The sequence below is a fragment of the Dermacentor silvarum genome, chromosome 1 (genome assembly GCF_013339745.2).
Source record: "Dermacentor silvarum isolate Dsil-2018 chromosome 1, BIME_Dsil_1.4, whole genome shotgun sequence".
Lineage (NCBI taxonomy): Eukaryota > Metazoa > Arthropoda > Arachnida > Ixodida > Ixodidae > Dermacentor > Dermacentor silvarum.
In genome coordinates, this window is record NC_051154.1 from 143,256,881 (window position 1) to 143,267,399 (window position 10,519).

A 10,519-nucleotide genomic window follows, 5' to 3' on the forward strand; every position below is an offset into this window, starting at 1 on the left:
ATTTTAAATTTCTTGAAACACGCTGCCGCACTGATGTTTTCCTCAAATCATTTCCCCCGCTTACTTCAACGCACTGGAATAAGCTTCCTAAGAGTACTGTCCAATGTAAAACGTGCTCTGAGTTTCAGTTCTTTTTTATCGTCTAACCTGTCGTAAGCGCATATCATTACGCTTCGTGCGATGAACCACCTTTCCCTTTTCTATGACGTGAATGCGCATGTCAGCCTGCTGCTACGTTTTTTTCCTCTCTCTCTCTCTCTCTTTTATGTTGCGCTTGTACCTTGCTGTCTACTTTTTGAATCACCTCAATAGAGTGTTTTAGCTGAGCGCTTGCTGTCCGCTCCGCTCAGACCGGCATATGCTAGCAAATGCCACACAACCGCTTAGCGGGAACGCTATTGCGCTTGCGCACGACGCTTATACTGGCAGAGGAACGAAGACCGCATCCCTCGCTCCGCTACAAAGCCGACAGCGTGTCTACTTGGCCTCTTCGTCGTTTTGCAGCCGAGTTGAAAGCGCGTCGCTCGCGTCTCGGCAAGACGCGCTTATCAAATGCGAAATCTACGCAGTTCCCTGCAGTATCTCGGAGCGTGAAATCTGAGCGGAACGGAGCGTAAGCGGCGCTCTGCTAAAACTGTCTATTTTTTTAGTTAAGCTAGTTTTTCTTTTCGCTACAAATGTCCCCCCTTGCAATACCATCCTGGGAATGCATGCGGGTGATGCATACAGGGGCTGGAGGTAAACAAATAATGCCCTTGTGGCGATGCCGGTACGTGTATGCATAAAAATAAATAAAATATTTATTGACGTTATTCTTACAGAAGAATGTTCCCTACATGATAACCACCTCTCAACTTTTCTTGACTAACATTTAGGTAAATTATGAGCATCCAAGTGCACAAAAATGTACGTAAAACCTACTTGAAATTACCTGTTTTTACGTGTACATCCTGCGCCACGACCAATGTTTCGCACATTTTGTACTGCATAAAGCATTAGTGTACTGTGTTGCGTGCATTGTATGTACTGTATAAAGTATTAGTGTATTGGTATGTACATTAAGGCACATTGTGTCCTATGCTCAAAAATATGCAATTTAGGCTGCATTGTACAGGGAGCAAGTGCCTATGTCAGACTTTTATGGCCTTTAGCTCATGCCCCTCTTCCTGTGATAAAGGAAACGCCAGTAAGCTTCAATAATACCTTCATATAGTCTAAGCTGTCGCAGCTGCAACGTTCGGCCCATTTACTAAGCATAGCGTGTTCTAGAAAACAACGTTTTAACAAATAAAAGGGACCTAAAATTGTAATTAAAAGTATTTTTTTTTGTTTAGGTACGCATAACTTTGATATTTCGAGCAGAGTAGAGTGTATGTTTCATTCAGCAAATTCATGCTTAGTTCCCCAAGAAGTGTCACTTGCGACCACGGTTAGCATTTGTACGTTACAAGTACGTTTTAGAGAATTTTGTCTTTCAGCATTAAAAAAAAATAAAATAAAACGGACAATTTATTTTTTTTTTCATTTTCGAGGCTGAGTCATCATCTCGTAAAGGAAAGACACCGATGGAAGCTCCTTAAAAGCTTTCAGCTAGTGTTTAAAATGCATACGGCATTGTCGCCCTCACTATAGAGCGTATTCAGAAAGAGGGTGCATCATATATACCGGAAAGAAGGTTCGGAACGACTGGTTGTGAATGCAAAAGTCGCGAGGGTAAGCCCCGAGGGTCTACTGCACTCCCTGGTCGCCCGGAAATCGATATGACTGGTTGATTCATGATGAGCTCAACGTCCCAAAGCAACAGTGGGGCTATTGAAAGACCCCATATAGTGGAGGGCTCTAGTTTAATTTTGACCCCTTGGGAGTTCTTTACCGTACTACACCTAAATCTAAGTGCACGAGCATTTTTTTTTTCGCCTCCATCGGAATGCACTCGCCGTCGGCCGGGTATCCATCCAACCCATGGCCCCGTGCTCGGCAACAGAAAACCGAAATGAGCACACTGACAATTAAGGCTGCCTAATCACGGCGCTGCGGAATGTTCTTGACGATTTCGTCACGATACGCGGCACGCTTGAGAGCACGGAAATCGCGGCACGAAAGCGGGAATGTCCCGTGCTTTCTTTTTTGTTTCATATTTCGCGGGCTTTCCTAGTACGTAACGAAATGATTACGCAACAAATTAGAAGTTAGAAGATGCTAAATTAGATGTTTTGTAGAACGTTCTACAACTTTCTCCTTGGAAGTTATGCCCTAAAGTTGATACTTGCGAAGCTGGTTATTTATTCTTGACTAATTACGTAATTAAGGGGGATGTAAAAAAATAGTGTGACTTGCTCCTTACAATAGCCAACAATATGCATTTAGTCGGGTGCTCCTGGAGTGTTTTGGCATATGTTGAAACCTTGACTAAAGTTAGTAGTACACCCTGCATACGCTTTCTTATAGGAGCTCCAAACGTGTCGTCGAAACACGTTTGAAGTTACGCGCTGTCAAACCTCCCAAAACAGCAGTGTCCGTCAATGCAACAATTCTTCCTTCTCGAGGTCTACGATTCATCTAAAACCAGCAATTTTTTTTTCTTTTCCTTTGTATGAGCGCAAGTAAATGTGGTTCGATCTGTACTAGGCGTCAAGTAACGACTCGTAAAAAATAAAGGAAATCAGAAAAAAAAAAAAAAACGCCGACCAGTCGCCTTTCATTAGATGTTGTCTGAAATTAGCAGCCTTCGGGCAGCCCGAGCGTGCGAAGAAAATCGAGCCCCAGCGGCAGCGATCCCTGCCCTATCTATGTCCGCCTTCCCAGTGGCCGACGAGCCGTCTTAAGCCCGACAGATGGGCGTGAGGGAAAGAAAATAACCGTTCCAATGCACGAGCTTCCGGCAGTGCTCCCGACAGATGGAGGTGGCAGCACCAGCTGCGGCAACGGGCGAGGCCTGTCTTCCGCCTCACCGACTACGACAGCGCACTCGGAACCGGCAGCCCTTTGGACCCGCGCACCGAACGAGCTTGCGCGTAAATGCAGCGTCAATTTCGCTCATGACTATACATGAAAGTTTGCCAACACTCTACTTCGCAAGTTGCGGGTTGAGCAGAATTCCTGTACTTTTTTTTTCTTTTTTTTTCTTTTCTTTTTTTTTTTTGCGTTTGCCCAGCGGACATATCCCGCGGTTGAGGCATATAACCATGGAGGAAGGAAAATATAAGAGGGAGCATACCGCAACAAGATTTTCGCCGACAGTGGTGGCCCAACACGTGATAAAAACGTCACAGCATGGAGGATACGTCAGAGCGCGCGGTAGATTTTCGTACTCCGAGTTGATTTTTTTTTTTTTCAGTGCCCATTCGAAACCATTTGAAACTCTCGAAATAAACAAAAACAAAACCAAGGAAAAAAAAAGAACAATCTTTTTCCTTCCTGCATGTGAGCAGCTGCCGGCCGAGCGCGTACCGAATAAAAACTACCGGTAACCAAACGTCTCGGCAAATCGCGATTCTCCGTGATCTCGACGCAAGAGGTCACGTGTTGGGCCACCACTGCTGGCTACACGAAGCGTTCGCTTGCCAAGGCTGGCTGCGTGACGTAATGCTCCCTCCTATATTTTCTTCCTCCATGCATACAAAGGGCTTCGGGAACGAGCCGAACGTACACCTATTTTGTCGACACTATAGATATGCTTTCTATACATGAGAGTGCCTACGCGCGGGACAACTGTATCTAGCCCATCAAGGCCTTCTATAATCAAGCTGTTTATTCGTGAACTCATATTTTCTGCATGCTCATCATGGTCTACAGGTTCGGAAGAATTCGCGGGCACTAAATTTCGCGCAATGGAAGAAGGACCGGCTGTGTATTATGGCAGTATAGTACGAGTTATTTGTGCAACTCATCGCCAATATGCCGCAACCCCTTGACTATATAGTTAGCGGAGTAATTAGCGAGAACCGCGCTAATTAGGAGCCTCAAGGATATATTAGGTCGTTTACAGTGTTTCTCGAAATAGCTACGGCACGGCTCAATTGCAGAACCATACCCGAATCTGTAGAGATTGGTTTTTGTCACTTGTGAAGACCCGTAGTCTAAATATCTTTCGTCCAATTATCCGAGGCTGTCAGGACAAATGTGCATCGTCACCGTAAAGCAGAAATGAGCACGTGTGAATTTGTATTATAAATCGCTCCTTCCTTTTTCTTCACGTGCATATACATCTACCCACAGTACGCCCGGCCTGTGGCTCGTTAGTTATATAGCACGCGCCCTTGGATAATGTGAACTACGCGCTGCATGTTCCTCGCTGGCGTATGTACTACCACAAGCTGGCAGTTCGTGCGTCGAGGCGAAGGAATCGTGCATTTCAGGTCCTGCGAGCGGCACGGAGTCCAGTAGGGAATCAGTGCCGTAGGGACTTCCATACAAGCGGGCGGCTATACATGGAATAATAAAAGATAATATCGCAGTTGGTATTCATCTATCCAAAAAGTTCCTCCTATTCTTTGCGTTTTGGGACTGCGCTGGTACCGCGCGTGGTGGAAACGAACAAGAAGCGCCGTGAATTATAAATCGCACGGCGGCTTCCCGATTCGCGTGGGCAGCTATATATACGCGAACGGGCTCGGCCCGATGATGGCTCGATCAACGGCGCCCGAGAACGCGCACACGCTCGGCGCAGCTGCTGCCAGAGGAGAGCGCATTCTGCGGAACCGCGCAAACATCGGACGCGCTCGGCAAAACAAAAGGCCACGCAACAGCAGCAGACGATCGGGGGCGATAAAGGAAACTGCTACGGCGTGATTACTACTCACTCGCTTGGGGCTCTCCGCTGTAGGAAGTGTGGCAGGCAAGCCGAGAATATAACTGGCCAAGGAGGGGAAATTTACGACCACTCGCAGACACCGTCGTCGTGTGGCGGCCAAAAACAAAGCAAGCAAGAACGAAGCAAAGCAAAAAGGAGAAACTGCACGGCACGCTTCCGGCGCCGAGACCGCGGTGCTGCGTGGGGCGCGCGCGGAGTCCGCAGCGGCCGCTGGAGGCGATCGTGAGAGCGCGTGCTCGAGCGGGGTTTCGCCGCCGAGGACGCAATACGCAGGGACGACGCGAGTTTCCGCGGTGGGCGGCATAAAAAAAAAAAAAAGATAGAAATAACAAAAAAGAGAGAGAATCGGCATGCGTCGGTCGGCCGCGGAGATGTCGCGAACAATAACATAAAAAATAACACCCGCGCGCGTGCAGCGTGAGTGGCGCGCGAGAAGAGCAAACGGAAAACAGACGGGGACAGATTCAGCGAAACGCAGCTGTGTTGCAACAATGAAAAGAGAAGGGCATAGCGTGGTGGTGGTGGTGGAGAGGGACACAACGTGGTCAGGGCAGAAGGAGAAGCGAGGCGAGAGGCGCAGCTGCACTCCGACAAGAGCTCACAGGTGCACCAGCCAAGCACGCCGTCTGCTTCGAACGGCTCCGTTTTTTTTTTTTTTTTTTCCCTCATCATGCTGGGCGAACTGCTGCCGGCTGCTTCCCCGGCACTTCGCTGCGCACGAGTTCGCGGACTGCGGCGGCCAGTCGACTCCCACCCTTCTGGTTTTTTCAGTTATATCGTAGTACCTAGAGTCCTTGGGAGCCTTCATATAAGCATTCTATGAAGGCTCCTTGCGTTCAATTCTTTCGCGACGCTTCCTACAAAGCTCTGCAAGTTGGGAAACTAAAGGAACCGCGATCTCACTTCGAAAGCCGGTATGACTATGCTGTAGCGCAGGGTGTGGCATATAGGGATAGTACACATTAGATCAGTGAATTCACATATACGACGGGTGCCGCAAAAAAAGAAAAAAAGAAAAAAAAAGAATAGTGAGTTTCCCAGTGGCGTATGCATGCACAGTTGATATACGGGCAGCCTCAACTTGTTTACATCATGCAACAGCAGAGCATGCAGCTGGCAGTTTTAGGCCTCACAATCACGTCGCGAGGAAAAAAGTGCTTTTCGCTGCATTCGCGAGCTAGAACCCTTTCATCGGGCTGAGCGCAAGCTCGGCGCAAAATAATAATAATACTATTAATAAATTAAATAAAAGTTCAATGGCATTGCGAAGGACGGTGGTTTGGGTGGAGTTAATGAATATAGTATAGCGCAGCAATATACCGTTTTTTGCTCGGCCATTAAACCGCCCCGCAAGGCACAGCTGCTCAAGTTTCGCATTGGGCGCGTTAAATTTGGCAGATCACCTACACCGGCAAAAAGGAGCGCCCACTATTTCATGCCCGGCTTAATACACGTTATTCCCTTCTCCGCGGCTTGCTTTTTGAAATCCTTGTTTACAAATGCCTGGCTGTAACGGCACTGTTGGCGTCAATCAAGACGTCGATGTCTCCATTCCGACTGACGACTTACCGATATTAATAAAGCCAAGGACAGAAGGCACTCTCATCACGCATCGCATCAGACTTGGAAACACGCTGCGGGAAGCTCGTGTTTGACGCAGACAGCCTTTCCGCTCACGTTCGACCATACATACCGACGTCCTATATACACTGTCACAAGTGCTTCAAGATTGGCCATTAAAAGCGTCTGTGCAAACAATGTCGTGTGCCGGTGGTGCGCAGAATCCCATTCAAAAGACGCCTGCAGCGCGACTGTCCTAAAGTGCCCTGATTGTCGCTGTTTTCCCAAAGACTCATCGAAGGACCGCCCGTAGGCCCGGAAGGAATTCGCGGTTCTAAAACGTATGGTGTGAGACATCATTCAACGCACAGGGAGGCTGCCGTTACACTTAGGCGGCGACGGTATCGCCACCCAAGAGCGCAACGAAAAGCCGCACCAAGCGACACGCCGTCTTCCGCCAAAGCGGCTGCTGCATCAATGCGGAGCACCACCAAGAAAGATACAGTGAAAACTAAGAAATTGAAAAGACTCGATCATCCTGAAAAGTGGGCCCGCACTTCCAAAAGCACAACCTGCAACGGGGTCACCTAGAGTGCCACCGCCCTCGACACCCTCACCAACCGCTGATGCCACGACGTCTGATGATCGCCAGGCCATAAATCATAATGTCGCTGATGAATGCTGTGCGAGTTGTATACTCAAGCAACACGTAAGCCCCGTCGGAGCAGGGCGCGCAGCAGGTGCTGGACACCCTGAATTCACTGCTTGTGGCTCTAGGGTAAAGCAATGGCCCGCCAGATAACATCGTTTCGAGAGGAGCTCCACAATGCATCTGTCCTTCAATGGAAAGCCAGAGGATTTAAGTCACGCATGTCCGACTTTCAACAGTTTGTATTCGCGAATCAGTTTCCCATTATTGTCACTTTTGAGCCAAACTGTCATCTCCCATCAGACTGTCCGGGTATGAGTGCTTTATGTCCTGCACCCACGGACAATGCAGCAAGCTTATTGTTTTCATACGCCGTGACTTGACATATGTTCATCACCCAGTGTCAGCTGACAATAATACCCAATAGGTCTGTTTAATTGTAAAGAAGAGCAAGGTTGCTTTCCCAACTCTGGGAGCCTATTTATCACCATCAAGTCGACTAAACTGCGAGCGCTTACGGGGAATTTTGACAACTCCACAGCCGTAGGTGATCACTGGACACTTCAATCTCCACCATTATCTCTGGGGAAGCACCAAGATCAACTCGAGGGGCGGAAGACTGGTGTCCTTTGCCGCTGAACGAGAAATGTGTTTGTTAAATGATGGACGCCCCACATATCTGCGAGGAACAGCGTACAGTAGCTTCCTAGACGTAACCTTTGCCTCACGCTCCTTTCACAGATAGGTTAAATGCTTCACCAACTAATCTGAGGATTGAGGGGCTGACTAACTCCAAGTTCTCCGGAGCCGTCCAGTGCGTCGACTGGCCGAAATTAAAATCAGTCCTGGAAGACTGTTGTCAAGCCGAATTACCATACAGCCTATAGAGAACGCAATCAAAGGTGACCCTACATGTTGCCACACATTCGCTTTTGAAGAGCGAATGTGTGGTAACGCACGCAACGACGTCAAGATCAAGCTAGAAAAACTTTGTGCTATTCGCCCTCGTGCGGAACGACGATATAGACGCCGAAAATCCATTCATTATTTGAGATTGACCAGACGCACACAAACGAAAATACAGCGTCGTATGAATACGCTGGCTTCACAACGATGCGTATATTTCTGCGAGTCTCTGCATTTCCGAAAGCCTTTGTCTCTTATATGGAGAACTCTTCGTGGTCTTCGTACAACCCCTGGATACTGCCATCCATTAAATTCCCTTGCTCTTTATCTACAATGCAGATATAAGGACGTTGTAGGACCCTTCTGTTGGCGGTTTGCCGGTAAAGTGAGTTTCCCTGGAACGCGGGCGCCCGACCACTCACCGTTCTCACGCGATCCCCGTATGGAGGGCCCTTTTTCTCTGGACGAACTATAGAAGCTGCGCTTGCTCTATGCAGGCGTTCCTCAGCGTCAGAACCAGATGACATTACATACTGCGCTTTGTGTAACCTTGGTGAACGAGCTTGAAAGGCACTCCTGCTCCTATGCAACGAGCCCTAGCAGAATGGCATGGTTCTCCATGAAGGGAAGTCAAGATGCCTGATTCCGCTCCTCAAATCTGGCAAGCCGCATTTTGGACGCTGCGTCATACCATCCGATAGCGCTTGCTAGTTGTGTAGGAAACGTAATGGAAAGGGTGGTTCTAACGCGTCTGGAGTGGTATCTAGAGCACTATGGAGTTTAACCAGACACGGTGACCGGATTCAGGCGCGGCCGTTTATCTATAGAAAACGTTGTCAACTTGGTGACGTACGTCGAATACCAGAAGCCCTGTAAGCGATTGTCTGCTACCTTGTTTATAGACGTTAAAGGGGATTACGGTAATGTCACCCACGAAGCCATCCTTAACGCGTTAGAAGTAACTTGGTGACAAAATATATCTCTGAGTTTGTAGCTACCTACAGATGAGATCATTCTACGTGCTCACCGGGAATGGCTCGACACTCCAGTGTTACAGTAGCCGTAGAGTCCCTCAGGGCGGAGTACTGAGCTAAACGCCTTTTAATTTGGCCTCCATTGCACTAGTCAACCTACCAAGCTCGTTCGACTTTCTATCTACGCTGACGACATCTGTATTTGGACGTCGGGTGTGACACGGCTTCAGCTTCGCGCTCGCCTTCAGAAGGCAGCCTCTTTGACATCATGCTACCTTCGTAAACAAGGACTGGAAGTGTCGTGGGAAAAGTGCGCAGTGGTGCCATTTACTCGCAAGCCAATGTCTGCATACGGCATTTTAATCAACAGACAAGTGATATCGCCCAGCAGAAGTGACAGGTTCTTGGGAGTTGTGATTAACAGAGACCTGTTCTGAGGAACTCCTCACGTGAACTACATGGAAAAGCAGCTGATTGCCATTTGCTGATTGCCTCGCAGGAAAAAACTGGGGGGTGTCCACACGCTTCATGTTACAGAAATACAGGGTGGTGTTCGCTGGATTCCTGCGGTACAGCCTACCTGTTATATCCAACACGTGTAAAACTAAGTTGCGTACAATTCAGAGCATTCAGACCCACGCTCTTAGGATATGCGTTGCAATACCACGCAGCGCGTTAACGGCTGATACTACTGCCAATGCACAGGACCGTTCAGTCACGACGCGCATGGTCGTCGAGTCAATGTGTGCACACATCAGGCACTTTGCCTGGACCCCTTCCCACCACCTCGCCAGCCTCACCGTAAAGAGGCCCGGCGCGACATATAGTGCAACTGTCAGTGCATATCGTGCCTCGCTTACATCGGTGTACACACCTGCGGCCAGGCCGGTGTTTCCTCCAATGGTGTTTGCGCCATCCTGAATTACAACTCACGATCCCAGGACTTGAGAAAAAGTCAGATCTACCACCGTCTGCACTAAAACAACTCAGCTTCCTTCTGTTGTACGAGAATTAATAAACCACGTACACGTCTATACTGATGAATCAACCACATCAACCAGTTCTGGCGGTGATGTGTTTATACCGATACGAGGAGTAACAGTACGATTCAAGACATCACATGTCACGACGCTTACGGTCGCGGAACCCGCGACTCTGCGCTGAGCACTTCAATTTATTGACATAGAGATTCCTGGTAAATGGGCCGTGTTTTCCAACTGTGGACCGGCTTTTCTCTGTATCTCCGGCGTAGGTATCTCCTTCCATAGCTCAGCTGTGATCCGGCGTGGATCTCATGAACAGCTGACGTATTAAATCGTCAGATTTCAACACGACGTCAAACAAAAAAAGCCACGAAAATATTTTCCAATGGTTTCCTGGCAATTACGGGATCTGTGGAAATGATCACGCAGACAAATCAGCCCGAGCGTCACACCAAGAAGAACGCAGCGTTCCCGTTTCTCTTTTCGGACATGCAGCCCCCGGCGGAGCAGGTTTCGCTAATCTGGACACCGGCTCATCAGGGTTTGCGAGGGAACGAGAAGGCGCACGCGCTGGCCCGAGGTCTCACTTTCCGGGATTCCAGCGCTGTCTCGACAGCACCCCCAAGCGAGGAAC

General features: G+C 48.6%; 1 protein-coding gene across 1 annotated transcript in view; it reads right to left on the bottom strand.

The window, feature by feature from the left end:
* LOC119436165 (solute carrier family 12 member 4) overlaps positions 1-4,940 on the bottom strand; it is a 394,931-nt gene extending 389,991 nt beyond the window's left edge. The window contains exon 1 of the mRNA XM_037702933.2: positions 4,803-4,940. The gene's annotated coding sequence lies outside the window, so the exon portion shown is untranslated. The remainder of the gene's footprint in view (positions 1-4,802) is intronic.
* Between the last annotated feature and the right edge of the window lie 5,579 nt (positions 4,941-10,519).